The 15594-nt window shown below is 34.4% G+C and overlaps 1 long non-coding RNA gene across 1 annotated transcript; it reads right to left on the bottom strand.

Annotated features, from left to right (window-relative positions):
• Positions 1-1005: 1005 nt before the first annotated feature.
• Positions 1006-4587, bottom strand: LOC124887301. The gene is made up of 3 exons (XR_007044705.1): positions 4295-4587; positions 2532-2809; positions 1006-1381 (listed from the first exon to the last, which is right to left on the bottom strand). It is a non-coding gene; the product is annotated as an uncharacterized LOC124887301 (long non-coding RNA).
• Positions 4588-15594: the final 11007 nt, after the last annotated feature.

Genomic DNA, 15594 nt, shown 5'->3' with positions numbered 1-15594 from the left:
ACATTTGTCTTGGAGCCTTAAAAAGTAGATGGAATGAAGGCTGCAGAAGAATAATTGGTTTAGATGGTGCCTTTCTCATGGGTGTATGTAAAGGTATCTTGTTGTCTTGCATTTCCAAAGATGAAAATAATCAAATGTACCTTGTAACATGGATAGTAGTTGTTATAGAAATCAAGGACACATGATCTTGGTTTCTTAGGTGCATCAGCCATAATTTGGAACTTAAAGAAAATGGAGGTAAAGGCTTGACAATAATGTGTGATATGCAGAAGGTACGAAGTTTCATATTTTTCAGTAATTTTTTTCAGTTTGCTACAGTGATGTCATTAATGTTTAACTAATGTCACTAAAGAAAAACAATTTATAAGGAAGCGAAATATGGTTCCAGAAAGTTCAAATCTTGTCCCAATTGGTCTTTTGAGACCAGAAAAATTCGATCGCGTTCCGTCCTAATAGGCTCCGCCGCTAAAGGTCATTAGCGATGAGTCCAATAAACCGGTCCTTAAAACTCTTTTGCAACGGCAAAAAAACTAATCGTAATTGCCTTTTAGTGATGGTATATCTTGTCCCAATCGACTAACTACCTGATCTTAATTATTCTTTTGCGACGAGCAATCTTGTCTCAAATAGACTAACTACCTTATCATAATTATCTTTTAGCGATGGTATTTCTTGTCTCAAATGGACTAACTACCTCATTGTAATTATCTTTTTGCAACGGTATTTGTCATCCTGAATATCCTTTAGCGACGAGCAAAATTCTTTTCCTAGATCAACCTTTAAGGACGAGCAACATCCTGGTCGTAGATCAACTTTTAAGGACCAGCGATATTCTAATCCTAGATCAACCTTTAAAGACGAGCAACACCTCTAGTCGTAGATAAATATTTAAAGACGAGCAATATTTCTAGTCTCTAATTGACCACAAATGAGTCAAATATATATTACAAAATAATAAATTTTATCAATTTATATCAAATTGCTATCGAGAATCAAATCCAGTATACATAGTGATAAAATATGTACGTCTCAGTATTGTAGTAATACTTATATACTTACCTGACAAGTTTAAATAGCTCAAATCCAAGTATTAACTCGGTGGAACTACCACGAGACATGACTAACTTTCTATATCAGTATATAGTTCATCTTTGAAGCTGTTTTTATTTGTAGAACACATTATAGACCTGAATGAGTTTCAGGACTGTTGCTGCCATTCCTGAATTGTGTAATAAAGATCATAATTGGGAATCAAATCACAGGTATCGAGCTTGAGGTTTGTCATCGGAGAAGTATTGTCTCCACTGTACAACCATCTTTTTATTGTATTGCCTTCATATGTATAACCATCTGCTGCTATATGTGAATCTTCCATGACATCCTGAAAGTGTTCACGTCAAAGATAAAAACATCAATCATACAGGATACACATAGTACACCAGATACGAAGTATCAGCTACCATCTGTACATCTTATTTTTTTTTTTTTAGATAAAGGTAAAGTTAACAACTTGATTCATGATAGTATCCTATACTAGCAGGGTTATATGCGTCTTTTTATTATTTCAAGTAGAAGTATTCATCATTTATACCGCTTGAAAAGAAGTAATACATTCTGATCCTAGTTGCTCAGTGCAACCTAAATTCTCTCAACAAATAGCTGAAAGTGATTATTATGTGTTCATATTTAATGATCCATCAACAAACAAGACAGAGGATCTCACAGCTAGTCCACATGTTCTCACACAACACAAACATTGATCACAAAACTGAGCATCTCACATGGGCAATTCCTACATCTCCATTTAGAAGGTGAAAGAGTGACTATTTGAAATCACGCAGAATTTTGTACCAAAAGAAAACAAATCATATATATTACGCTTAACTGAAAAATAGGACAAATGAAATGAGGAGGAATTCATTTTTGACTCTTGGAACCCTGAGATGAAACATTCAAATCCGAGTATGGTGTGTATATATCTCTCATTGGCTCAATTGTTGGACAAACTTCTGAGAGCATATTAGGCCAATTTAAAGGATCTTTCTCACATCACCTCAATTCTAGATAAGCTAACAGTTTTGATTGATCAATTGTCTAATCACCAGCTGAAGAGTCCAAAACTGAACCCAAGAACGATGATGAATAATCTCTGGCCAAGAGAAAAGTACATTTACAGTAGGCTTTCTATGAATCTATAGAATAGTTCTGTTGTTCAACTAAAGTGTTGAGTCCTTTACTACATGTTACTGTCCGAATAAAGATTTTGCATAAGTCATCTTATGAATTTAGCATTTTAGTGTTCAATAACACAAAAACAAATAGAACACGCAGGTCTGAAGTTTATTCTTTCCTTTAAATTAACTTGAATTTGGCTTTAGTTTTTAAAATAAAATGTAGTTTGTTTCTGCTTTTCCTTTTTCTGTATATAATCGTACAAATTACCTATATAAATTACTTGATTTGATCTTCTCAAGTTCAAAATAAAAAATATCCAGCAAGAGAAGAGGGCAAGTCCAAAAGGTTTTACTTACCCTTAAGAAATTGGGCTGAAAATCCAAAAGCCGAGTCATGAGTTCAGAATTGTCCAAACCATATAATGAGACAATATCACATTTCCTTAACCAATATGGGGCACCCTGACATCTTAGCACACCCCACATTTGACATCCGGAGCGTCAGCAACATAAATTTAGGGCCCAACAATAATGATATATTGTGTGTAATCTCACAAGTGGGGTTACGGTAGAATGAACGCATATCTTACCCCTGCCTCGTAGAGATAGAGAGGTTGTTTCCAATGGACCCTCAGCTTAAGAAAAGCATTTCAAAGTGGTTTGAAAAAGGGAAAACAGAAACATAAGCAGTAACAAAATAAAACAATGCAAAAAAAAAAACAATACACAACATATAGAAGAAAGAACATTAATAACAATGAACTAATGCAATAACTGAAGCACAAACAAACACAAGTCATAACTTCAGGGCCCAACACTGGGAAATACTACAACAATCACGGGTATGGCTTGGGTATCGTGTTAATAAAATCAATGTAGGGATTAAATCAACCGCAATAGCTAGTTCATATAATGAGAAGTGTCTAAAGCCATAAAAGGAGATGACCTACTCCCTCAACCATTGTAGTACACTCATTAATATTTACATCAAAACAATTGGTTTAGCTTATTCTACATCCATCTCCACTCTATAGTAAGATGTGCTAGTTATCACGTAATCATTATTAGATTTTGACTTTGTAAGTTCAATAATAAAATGTCCAGCCAAGTGAAAAAGGACTGAGGTTCAAAGTTATTACGTTTCAATTTTCTTTTCTCTATACATAGTTTTAACGTCCAAAAATAATATTTCATGTCTCAACACTATTAGGCTCTATTACCAGTAAAAAATGCAAGTAATTATCTCTTCCAATTAAATAACTTCTTGACTTCTCATGATGTCCATAAAAATCTTTTCCAGCCAAAGGAAAGAGCTCCAAGGTCTTATCGTTTACTTCCTACAATTTGTTTAATTATTTAAGTAGATTTTATCTTAAAACCATCACAGAAGAGAGAGTGTTCCCGAAGAAAACGCTCTTAAAAAGTGTCTGCTATACAAATAGATAGTGATAATGAGGATATAGCAACAAATATGCCTCTATCCTAAGCTTGGTAATGATATTAACTATTTAAAGAAAAAGTATCAATGCTACAAGAATAATGCAGGAAGAACAGGCACACAAAATGGCTAATCCTTGGATGCAGGGCTTAGCACAACAGACATTATTTTGAAACAAAAATGATGACAAGCTACAAAGTTTCAGATTCCATGGGAGACAAGGTAAGAGAACTTCAATATAGTGAACCTACTGTAATTCTAGATGGGGTTTAAGACTCTAAATAAGGGAAACATGTGCACGACTAGACAATGTGATGAGATGTTAATGTTTAACATAATGGAGGAAGTGAATCTTATACTCCACTTTAGGAAATCTAATTGTATCCTATATCCATTAGAAATAGGATAAAATTGAAGCACAAGATCACATATTCTCTTCACTCTGTCACGTGCTAACGAGCTAAAAATTAGAGAAGGGGTAAAATCAAACCTATTCACATGAGAAAATGGCTGGAAATATGGCAGTCACAAGACTATGAAGAGAGGTATATGATCTTGTATCTACGTGGCGATTAACAACAATTTGACCCTATAGGTTATAAAAAGTATCATAAGAGACTTTCTATAACAGAGTCATCTACAGAAGGTCCTTTTCTATTGATAGTAAGAGTTAACTATGTACCTTTGGATTGATGGCAAAGATTTTCCTTTTAGGTATTCCAACCTTGAGGTAGTTGATCTCATCTGTGTGTCTGTTTCTAAAACCAACGTAGAAGGGAAAGGGATTCTTATCAGAAGGGAACAATGCTTTTATATCCCGCAAACTTAAAAGTTAACATGTTATGATCTGCACTTGTTTCCATAGCTAGATACATGTGCTCACAATTAGTAATTTTATTTTCTAAACAGCCACCAATTCCTCGAGAATTTGCATATTTCAATTTCAATATTCCTTGCCCGTGATATTTCTCAAAGTTTCATGCTTTCTCTTTTAGTCACTATATCTTTCTTGTGATTTATTTATTTCATTAAACATATTGGATGTCTTCAGTTAAGGGTCTATAGGGGAAATGTTATCTACCACGTGAAGGTAGGGATAAGGTTGAAATGTACCCCACACTCCCCTGAACCCACTTATGGGACCACACACCACACGAGGTATGTTGTTTTTGGATTAAACATATTTTGATATTTTTGCATGGCCATATTTTAAGAGTGGCACGCCAAACAACCCAACTTCCATCCATCTTCAACAATAATAAGATTAGTTAAATAGTAACCAAATCTTAGTGTATCGAGCAACTTATTTCTACATATTGAGCATTTGAAATCTACCAGTGTAAACAGTGAGTCTTCATGCATCAAATTTCAAACATGCTATATAACCCATCTATTTCACTTGCTTTGGTTGTAGAATGTTTACAAACCATAACTCACTTAAGCTAGCAAAAAAGAAAGATTGACTAAAAATATAAAACCGTTAGAGTTTGAAGGTTAACAAAAGTTACTGCCATCGTAGCACACTAACTTTAGACAGACAAAAAGGTGTCAAGACACTGGGAAAACGATGAGATTACCTGACGTAATATAGTACCAAATTGGCGCGTAAGTTCTTGCATTCTTGCACACAAATTACTCATCAAGCTAGATCATTTACACTTGTAGTTAGCTCGACTATCCCATGAGGTAGTTGCTACCTCCTACCAACACAAATACTAAGTAAATTTACATAATTGACCAAATAATCTACCCCAAAACTGCCTTCTTATGATCTTCAATCCTCAATATCATACAAACTGCTCATCAAGATAGCTCCTTTACACTTTATCAAAGAACAAAAGAACACCAAATCTTGGGAAAAATACAAAACACATATAGATACATATAAATTAGAGATCAAGGTAGCTCCTTTACACTTTATCATAGAACAATATACATACAGAACACCAAATCTTGAAAATAAAGAACTTAGGGTTTTTGATTTTGAGCTCACCATCAGCAATCACCAGGAATTGACCCGATGATAGATTCTTATTCTAATACTATGAAACTAATGTTTACGGAGAGATGAGAAATTTCCAGGAACAAAAAGCTTTACTCAAATCTTTACATAGAGATGAGAAAAAAACCGATAACAAAAGCTGCAATTGGAAATGAGAGAGATTTAGCTAATAATTTAAGAAATTTAACCGATTGAAAATGAGAGAGATTTGGCCGATTGGAAATGTGAGATTTGAGCGTTCAATGATTGGTCGATAATTTGGACATACAGATAGTGTTTTTTCATTTTGGCACGTTAAGTTTTATTTTTATTAAAATTTTTATTATAATAATTTGGTTTTACTTCCCTCTAAATTATTATTAGGGACCAGTTAATACTTTTTTTTGGGACCAGATTTTATACCTTCTAAAAAAAATACATAATTAGGGACCGAAATTTAATCTCGTCCTAATAAGTATACTTTTAGAGACCAAATTATTGAATCATCCCTGAATGTTGGTCTTAAATAGACCTTTTTCTTGTAGTGTGTTTTACGTGTTTTGATAGGGTTTTTATTTGAAACTTACTAATCTACTAGTAAATGCCGAGCATAGATGGTGTGCTGGATATATATGGGTCAACTGAAAGCAGGTTTGGAGAGGTGAAGAAAGAAGGAAAAAATTCTGACAGGTTGCAAGGGCACCATTTGAAGTGTATTTGCAACTGAAACTTAATGAAATGATTGAATTGGGTGATGGAATTGTGGAAGATTAGCTCAAGTACAAAAAAGAGGCATGGTATAGGGCCTTTTTTAAAGACCATAACAGGTGTGATGTGGTTGAGAACAACATATGTGAGACTTTTAATAGTTGGATTGTAGATGCTAGGTTTAAAATAATTATCACTACGTTGGAGGAAATACAATGAAAAGTCATGGAAAAGGTGAATCAAATAAGAGATTTTTTAGAAAAATTGATCAATGGTGTATCACTAATGGCTATGAAAGTTCTTGCAGAGAATGGTGAATATGAAGCCAAGTGTGAGATAAGGTTTAATGGTGATTTTGGCTTTGGGTTTGGTGATCTACCATATACTCATGTTGTTAATATGAAAAGGAAGCAATGTAGTTGTAGGTCATGGCAACTCAAGGGAATTCCTTATGCATATACAATTACTGCAATGCATTATAAGGAATGAAGTATGAAGTCATTTATTGATCACTGATATAAATGGGAAACATACCTGAAGGCATATAATAAGTATATTCAACCAATGGAAAACATGAAGATGTGGCCAAGAAGCACAGAACCACCTATTGAGTCACCTGAGATTACTCCCATGCTAGGAAGGCCAAGTAAAAATAAAAAGAAAGCTAAAGATGAGCCTGTTAAGAAAAAGTTTTGGAAGGCTACAAGAAAAGAAAGAAAAATGACATATTTTGTATGCAAGTCTATTGGACATATAAAAAAAGGATGTCCAACTTTGGTAAGCTACATATTTTCTGATTAATAAATTTTACTCTTTTTGAATGTGTTTTGGACCTTTACATATTTTTTGTAGAAAAAAATTTTCACTGGTAGCTATGGCAGTCAATTTTAGTGTGTAACCCAGCACTAGTACTGCAGCTGCTGCTGAGAGACCTACAAATGCTTCAACAGGTGTTGACATGCATACAAATGCTACATCAAGCAAAAAAAGGCCTCACAGTGCACCAACAGCTGCAGGAAGGCCTGCAAATATTACATCAGTTGGTGGTGTGAGGCCTGCAACTACCTCAGCAACTGATATAAGGCCGCCTACAGCTATTGTGATGGCTGCAACCACTTCAGTAGTAGGTGATAATGCTACACAATCTATAACTCAGCAGTCTACTAGAGTGTTGGTGTCCAAAAGAAGAAGACTAATACTACTTTTAGAGGTGGTGCAAATCTTGCATATAGAAGATCAAAGTAAAAAAAGGCAAAAACAACTGGTTTTGGTGTGCTGTTTGGACCAAGTGGTAGTGTAGTGCAGAGGGTAAGTTTTTTTATCATGTAATTATATTTAACTGATATTAATTAGTGCATCTATAACTGATTTTTTAAATTTTTGGTTTGAAAATACTGATAGAGTGTTACATAGTCCAACACTTATTAGTTCAGTTTCAACCAATATTGACTTGGGTTTTAAACCAAATGGACTAAGGTAGAAAGGTGGAGCTGCAGTAACTCAAAAATAGGTACAAGAACAAAGTTACAAGAGATCAAAGGAAAAATCTTCTACAACCACTCAAGCCACATCAAGCACTCAAGCCAGTAAGAATCAGTCCACATCAAGCACTCAAGGCACACAATAGTATAATTTTCTTCCTGTATTGATCCCAAGTTTATAAGAAAATTATTTTAAGACTTCTGGTGCATTTCTCATTAAAGATGTTGTTAAGACAAACTTTTGATGTCAACTCTTGTTAAGACCTTATATATTGAAGATTTCTATGTTGGCAAAATGGTGTTTGTCATTAAATTTTAATTTCATTATCGTTACACATTGCAACTACAAAGATCAATTCATCTTAAATGCAACAGATAGAAATTAGATGACAACAATAATAATAATAGTGATATCAATGCTAGTGCTTGATCTCTCATGTCTTTCGTGCCTTCCATTTCTTCCCAACCCTTCTTGTCTTCGTTGCCTCCTATGTCTGTCTTTATTTCCTTGCTTTGAATTTGTTGATGGATTGTTTATGTAGTATTATTCATTTGCATCAGCCCATCGAAAAAATCCACAATCATTACCAACTTTATATTTTCAATAGCCCCAAAATATTCTTTCAAAATTAATTGGTGTTCTTGACATCTTAAGTTCAACATAAAGCCCACGATAACAAACACAAACTGTCATGGTGTTGCGAAAAATTACAAAAATGAACTTTCCAATATTACGAATAAAGCAGGAAAAAAAATTAAGGAACAAGAACTTAGAGAGAGAAAATAGGGAAAACAGAGGAGAAAAACTCAAATTCCTCCCACAATGGTGTTAGAAGCAAATGAGGAAGAAGGATAATGAAAAGGGCATTTATAAGCCCTTTTAAGACCATTGGGGCCCTATTTTTGATGGTTTACGCACGTTTTGGAGGCTGTAATACACTCTCCTATGTGTAGACACATAATTTTGTCCCTTTCGACAGTGTATTTTTACCCATTTACCCCATCTTACCATGCACCCTCAATCATGTAATAATCCTCCCACTAAAAGACAAAATAACAAACTCCAAACAAACCGAATTCTTAATATTCTTTTGATAACACACATCACCTCCCCACCCCTGCCCCACCTCACCTTACCCCACATGTCCCCCCTACCCTCATCTTTTTCATGTTTTCTTTTTTATAATACACACATAATAGATAGATACACACACTCAGACCTCACATAAAGAGAGAGCTATATTCACCATTGACACACAATAATACATATGCATAGCTCACAAAAAGGACGGATCCGCACTTATTTACACATACTCACATACCCACTCCACCATGAAAATTCATACATACTCACATACTCCACGATTCCAGTGAAGGACACACAATACACGACACACATAATTAAATCACATATAAAAACTCATGCACACACACACTGGAATCGAGAGAGTTCGAGAGATGTATAGAAAGCTAAAATAGAGGAAATTGAGAGAGGAGAGAGATCGATAGAGAGAAAAAGCAAATGGGGAGAAGGAAATTGAGTAAAAAATCATACCCATTACTGATGTCATTACTGTTCCAGCATTGGTACCCTCACCGGAGCTTCAGATAGGCCATAATGACCCAACTAACTGCTTTGGTTAAGGCATCACCAAAAAATAGCACCGACAAACCTATTCCCCCACCCCGAGTTTGGTTTTCAACCAAAATCAACCTCGTCGAGTTCATTCCAGCGTAATCCACCAAAAAACATCTTAAGTTGATGTTTTTTGACCTATTTTAGTGGTGAATTCACTGTGAAATAGTGAATCACGTTTCCTTGACTGATTTGCTTTGGAATTACCGAGTTAGGTTCGATTCGAAGTCAAACTGATTCAAGTTTGGTCATTGCTAAGGTCGATTTGAGATTCTGGTTGTATTTTTAGTCAGAAGGAGAAATTTTAAGTAAAAACAACGTTAAGGTCCATTTCTCATCTCATTCTCAATTAATTTTAAGTTTTGAATACTTTGTGTGATAAATTCATGTTACGTGAAGTTTGTTTTTGTGTGATATTCTGACATTTGAATCATGAATGTTGATTAATTGGTCAATGGATTTGGATAATTGAATGATTTAAACTCAATTGAGAATAAGTTGAGACGTATTGAAAATTGTTAAAAGTAAATATTGGTTTATATTGGTTCATTGACGATTGTTTGATTTGAAATAAGCGTCAACTTTATTAAGTTCGATAGTATCATGTTTTAGACCATGAATCGTTAGGCAAACAATAGGGGGTAGGCAAACTTAGGAATTGTGAAGTTGTGAATGTTTGAAATGTTTGTTGAATGGTGTTGGTTTTCTTGCATTGAAAAAATGTACTTATTTAGCCGGGGAATGCCTCGAGGCTATTTGTATTTATTCACCAGGGAATGCCTTGATGTATTATGTTGGAGAAAGATGATTGTGATCATATCCTGAGGCATTAGGTAAAGTGTAGTTTAGGATTAGTTTAGAATAAGATTTACATTTTTGCATTTTTCTATTTTTGGGACTGTATAATTCGGACTGACCATTATCTTGGTTTTGAATTTTGTTTGATTTGCTTGTTTGCTTGTTTTATGTGTTTTCTTGGTTTATACACTGTATAGTATCATACTAGCCAATATACTCTATGAAGTGACCGTGGTCGAACCACGAGACTGAAGAGTGCCTAACACCTTCCCCTCGGTCAACAGAATTCCTTAAATGGAATCTTTGTTCATGGATCAATTTTAAAGAGTCAAATTATTTTGAAAAAGGATTTTCAAAGGTGACTCGGTACAGCCGATTTATGCCAAGTGGCGACTCTTACTTCAAATAAAATAATCCTTTTTGAAATAAATTTTATCTTTTGTCATTTAATAATAAAAACTCTTTCAAGCTTAAAATGAATCTTTTTGGTAAAAAAGGGGTGTGACAGCTCTAGCGACTCTGTTGGGAAAGTTTTCAGAATTCAAGCTTATTTTTAGTTGTATCGGCTTAGTTTGACATTATGGTTGTATAGATGTTGTTGTGTTATTGTTCGTATTTGTTTTATCATTGTTGAGTGCCTTCGTGCTACATGTTTACAGTTTTTCTTTTATGTGTTATCGCTTTATATCTGTCATCATTTGCATACCCCGAGTCAATTTTTTCCACAATAAGTCTGTAGTACACGTGTGTACACAACCTTTTGTTGAGTCACCCTTATTTTAAGAGGGGGAGCTGTTGGCTATATGGAGTAGGTGGAAAGCTATCGCAGCCACTATCGACCATAAGCTCCCTCGAACAGCCTTGTTAGTGAACCCGAGCCAAGGTCAGCCTTTAGGTCATGCTTATCTGCATCATATTGAGACCTAACGAGACCCACTTGGTCTTTCGTAGGAGACTCACTCCTAAAGTATCTCTATGTGCTAATTATCACATCTTTGAGGGTAATAGGGTCATTTGATGGACTAATTTGGGGAAAAGCATGTGCTAGAATTAAAGAAAGTGTGAAAGCAAGGAAAAATTGAAAAAAGAAAAAAAGAAAAGTTGAGTATGTAGGCAAGGAAAAATTGTAAAAAAAAAGATAGAAAAGAAAAAAGTGAATCAAAAAAAGAGTTTCGTAGTTTTTAGAGTTATTTATGGCTTTTGTTTTGCACAATCCAAAAATTCAAAAAGTTTTTTTACCTTTTGCACTCATTTTCTCAAAAATAAAAAATATCAAAAAGATTTTTCTTTTATTCTCTTTAACAAACATTCATAATTTGAAAATTTCAAAAAAGATTTTTTTTTCAATAGGAGCTTTTTATAAAAAGAAAAATTTAGAAAAAAAGATGGTAGAAATTTTGTACATTTCATATAATGAAAATACCGAAAAGATTTCCTTTCATACTTGTTGGTGTCAGTTTTATGTGAAGTGTCAAATTAAAAACCTCCAAAAAATTTTATTGACGTTTTTTATTATTTGTCTTTGGTCGTGTATCTTAAGTCAAGGTTTAGTTTTTTTATTTAATCCATAATTATCCAATCTGAACAAACTACGCGCACCTGATTCTCCTCTCTCAGGAGTGAGATACGTAGTCATCCCTTCTAGGATTCGGTGATCTTATTTAAAGAATCCAAAAAAGATTTTCTTTACTCTTCATTTAGAGTAGATGTTCCATATAAATCTTCAAGAGAAAACTTCAAAAAAGTTTCTCCTTTAATAGATTCAAGTTTCATTTTCGTATGAAATTCAAAATCGAAAACCCAAAAAGATTTTCCTTGGTAATCATAGGTTTCATTTTGTATAGGATTTTAAAGCTGAAAAAATTTAAAAGATGTTCGTCCATTTTTTTGACAATTTATTATTTTCTTTTCTTCTTAAAGTTTCAAGAAAGAAAAAAAAAGAGTTTGATCGGCCATGTTGTGCCAAAACTTCACGAACTACGCATACCTGATTCTCCTCTCTCGGGAGTGAGATATGAAGGCACCCTTCTTAGGTTCGGTGATCTTTTAAAAAAGATGATAAAGAAAAAAGTTTTGAGAAAGTGCTGAACTCTAACACGTTTGTTATTTCTCATTCAGTTAGTTTAGTGTGGTTGGTTTGTGGTATTCTAGTTGTTCCCCCATGTCACACCAAATCCAAAGAAGGATTAGTTGTGTTCAACAATGACATAGAGTGTGACATCATGGATCAAACAAAGAGTCAGGAAATTGAGTGTTTAAAGAAAGAGATTAGGAGACTAAGACAACAAATGATGGAAATGTACCGAGCTTGGGGCAGTGGGTTGACCCCTCTCCATTTATCGCTATTGATCCTACAAATACCTAGAGTTTTCCACAAAAATTGCAAAGCCAATTTTCTACTGTTGTTTATGCACTACAACATGACTCAAAATTTATTCCAAGCCAAAAGCATCCCAATACTTCCACCACCCTTTCTCTAGCTCCTCAGCATAAGCCTACAACATTCACAACACCAAATGTTGACTATGATTTTGTTGCTCAATCCTCTGCTGATACATCCACTTTGGCTAGCCGCCCAATGGTTATGCTTCCCCATGCTGCTAGTGGACTCATGTTCAATACTCTTGGTGATCATTGTTATACTCCTGAGCCTACTTTTAAGTTAATTGGACCACCAAAATTTCTTAACAAGAAGCCTAGCATGCCTGAAAAGTCAGACAAAATGGTTGGAAGAATGAAGAGTGCAGAAAATGTTATGAAAAGTTCCATAAGACTGGCGGGTAAAGAAGATGTTTCATATAAAAACTGGGGCATGTCTTTAAGTGTTAACCTTGCTCTAAGCCTTGAGATATCAAAATTTGAGGAGTGATATAGACATGAGGAATCTGTGAAACATTTGGGATAATCTTATAATCAATTAAAGAAAACTGGAGGGAAGAAGAATGAGGAAGATATAGCTGCTATTGTAGTTGGAAAATGGGCACGCCCAAGAAAACCACGTCGTCATTATAATCACTCCCAAAATCCATTATACTCTATCTCCCCACCACCATATCTAGTATACTACACACAACCAGATGTTCAACTCCCTTCTTACTCACAATGGCGTGCACCAATGCCTCAGAGTCACCCTCTAACTTCACAAACATATCAAAGCCCTTCAAGGCCCGATGTCCAATTCAAGTCAAACAATGAGAAGAGGCAGAAGCCTAGGGATAGTTTCACACTAATAGAAGAATCATATGCTAGTCTGTTCCAGAGATTACTATAATGGGGAATGAACACATCCCCTTGGGTATACTCCTGACCCGCATTCAAGAAATTTTGATCCTCATATACGAAGTGCATATCATTCTGATATTCAGGGTCACAGTATTGAAGATTTTCGTGCTTTGAACAGCTAAATAGAAAAGATATTTCAAGATAAATTGATTGTGGTGTAGAACATTGACAGTGTCAAAAGCTCTAGTCATGATGATATGCAACTCAGTGTCTAAGATGTCAAGCTCAGCAATTGGGTAGTCACTCCTCTCCTTACCAAAAAGGATTATTGATAGTTGTTTTGTTTTCCTTTCTGTTTTTTGAATTATCTCAGGGTTGTAGTTCAGAATCTATCTTGTTTTATTTCTTTGTCATTCATGTTTAAACCCTTCTATCTTTTATTTCAACTAAATGAAGTGTCCTTTTCCCTTTGTATTTTAAATATGTGTTGTTTGTTTGTCTTCTTTACACATTACATTTTATGTTGATTCTAGTTATATAATATGCTAGCAGAATTTTCAGCCATATCTTAAAATCTAGTTTAATCATGAAATATTGAGTCAGAGGATTAAAGTTAGAAAAAGAGAGCATCTGAGAAAATAGATAGAGTGTTGAGGAATTTGGTGATCAAGTTGAAGCCTTCTTTAAAAGTCAAGGCAATTATTTTGAGAATCATAAAAATAACTTGGTCATCAATTGAAAGACATATCCCAATTAGGTCAAATAGTGAATATGCGATCCTATGTCAAAAGAAACAAAAAATAAATCAGCTTCATGAAGTCATGAGTCCTTCAGCATAAGGAATGTACAACAAAAGTGGAGTGGTATATTGAACTAAGTGCAAGAGTAGTGATGCACAAATTTAGTAAAGTTAGTGCTGTAAAAATGTCATGAATGATCTCCATCTTTCACTTTCACATTGCATGATATGTACTTGCATTTTCAAGGATTGATATCATAGAGACATTTCATTCTGTTATCCAAATATTGTGTCATCATTTGTTCACCCCTTCTGAGATTTAATTCTAGTTTCTTTCATACCCTCTTTTGGAATCAAGATAGAGTCAACAAAGTTCAAGAAAAGTGTCGACCAAAAGAATAGAGTTAGAAAAGTTTTTTATTTTTAAACAGAGAAAAAAATGTGTCCAAAAAGAAAGAAAAGAGAAGAGTGTCAAGAAAAATAGAGTCAGAAAAAATTCCAAAAAGAAAAGAGTCAACAAAAGAAAAGGGAATAAGAATAAAGCAAAGGACCAAGTTGTTGAAACTACGTGTGACCTAATTCTCCTCTCTCGGGGGTGAGATACGTAGGTTGCCCTACTTTAGGCTAGGTCTAACCAAATAAACAATTTAGAATTGCTCAGTCAAAAGAAAATTGGGCATGAGTTAATCTTCATTGTTTGGGTCGATTCCAAAAGTTGTAAGTCCCATCTCACTTCAAGTGTCATTTGGGCCTCATGTAATCCTTTCTTTTTAACCCTATTCAAAAGCCAAGTTACAACCAAAGAAAGACCTTCAGATCAATTTTTGATAATTTTAAGGCTAAGGATACAATGGATATAATAATGCATTTTTTGAACTTCTTGTCTTCCTCGGCATAAGGAATCGAGAGAAAAATAAAAATGAGAGAGTCTTATTGATGAAAACCCTCACGGGCATCGTAAGACGATGGTAAGTTGAGAGAGATAAAAATGAGAGAGTCTTATTGGTGAAAATCCATATGGGAACCGTAAGACAACTGTGAGTTGAGAGAAATGAAAATAAGAGAGTCTCATTGGTGAAAACCTTCATGGACACCATAAAATAATGGTGAGCTGAGAGAAAGAAAAATGAGAGAGGCTTGTTGGCGAAAACCCTTCAAGGTTTAACTAGCTGAATGAGGTCTTAAATGCAATGGACCTAAGGAAGCAACCCAGTTTCAAGGCCATTAACTCAATAACAATTGGTGAAAGTCAGGATGGAAAGATCAGACAGCTTAATCCAAAATGCATGTCATAATCATTAGAGTTGACTGTCACTTTCAGATAAAAATTTTTCTCCTTTTTAATAGGGACATTCATTGTCTTTTCTTTCTTCTCTATAGCTTTATTTTGTTCTCTTGAGTTAGTTATCCAATTAAA

Source organism: Capsicum annuum, chromosome 1 (genome assembly GCF_002878395.1).
Source record: "Capsicum annuum cultivar UCD-10X-F1 chromosome 1, UCD10Xv1.1, whole genome shotgun sequence".
Classification (NCBI taxonomy): domain Eukaryota; kingdom Viridiplantae; phylum Streptophyta; class Magnoliopsida; order Solanales; family Solanaceae; genus Capsicum; species Capsicum annuum.
Note: the sequence above shows the minus strand (reverse complement) of the source record. Positions and strands in the feature narration are given on the sequence as shown.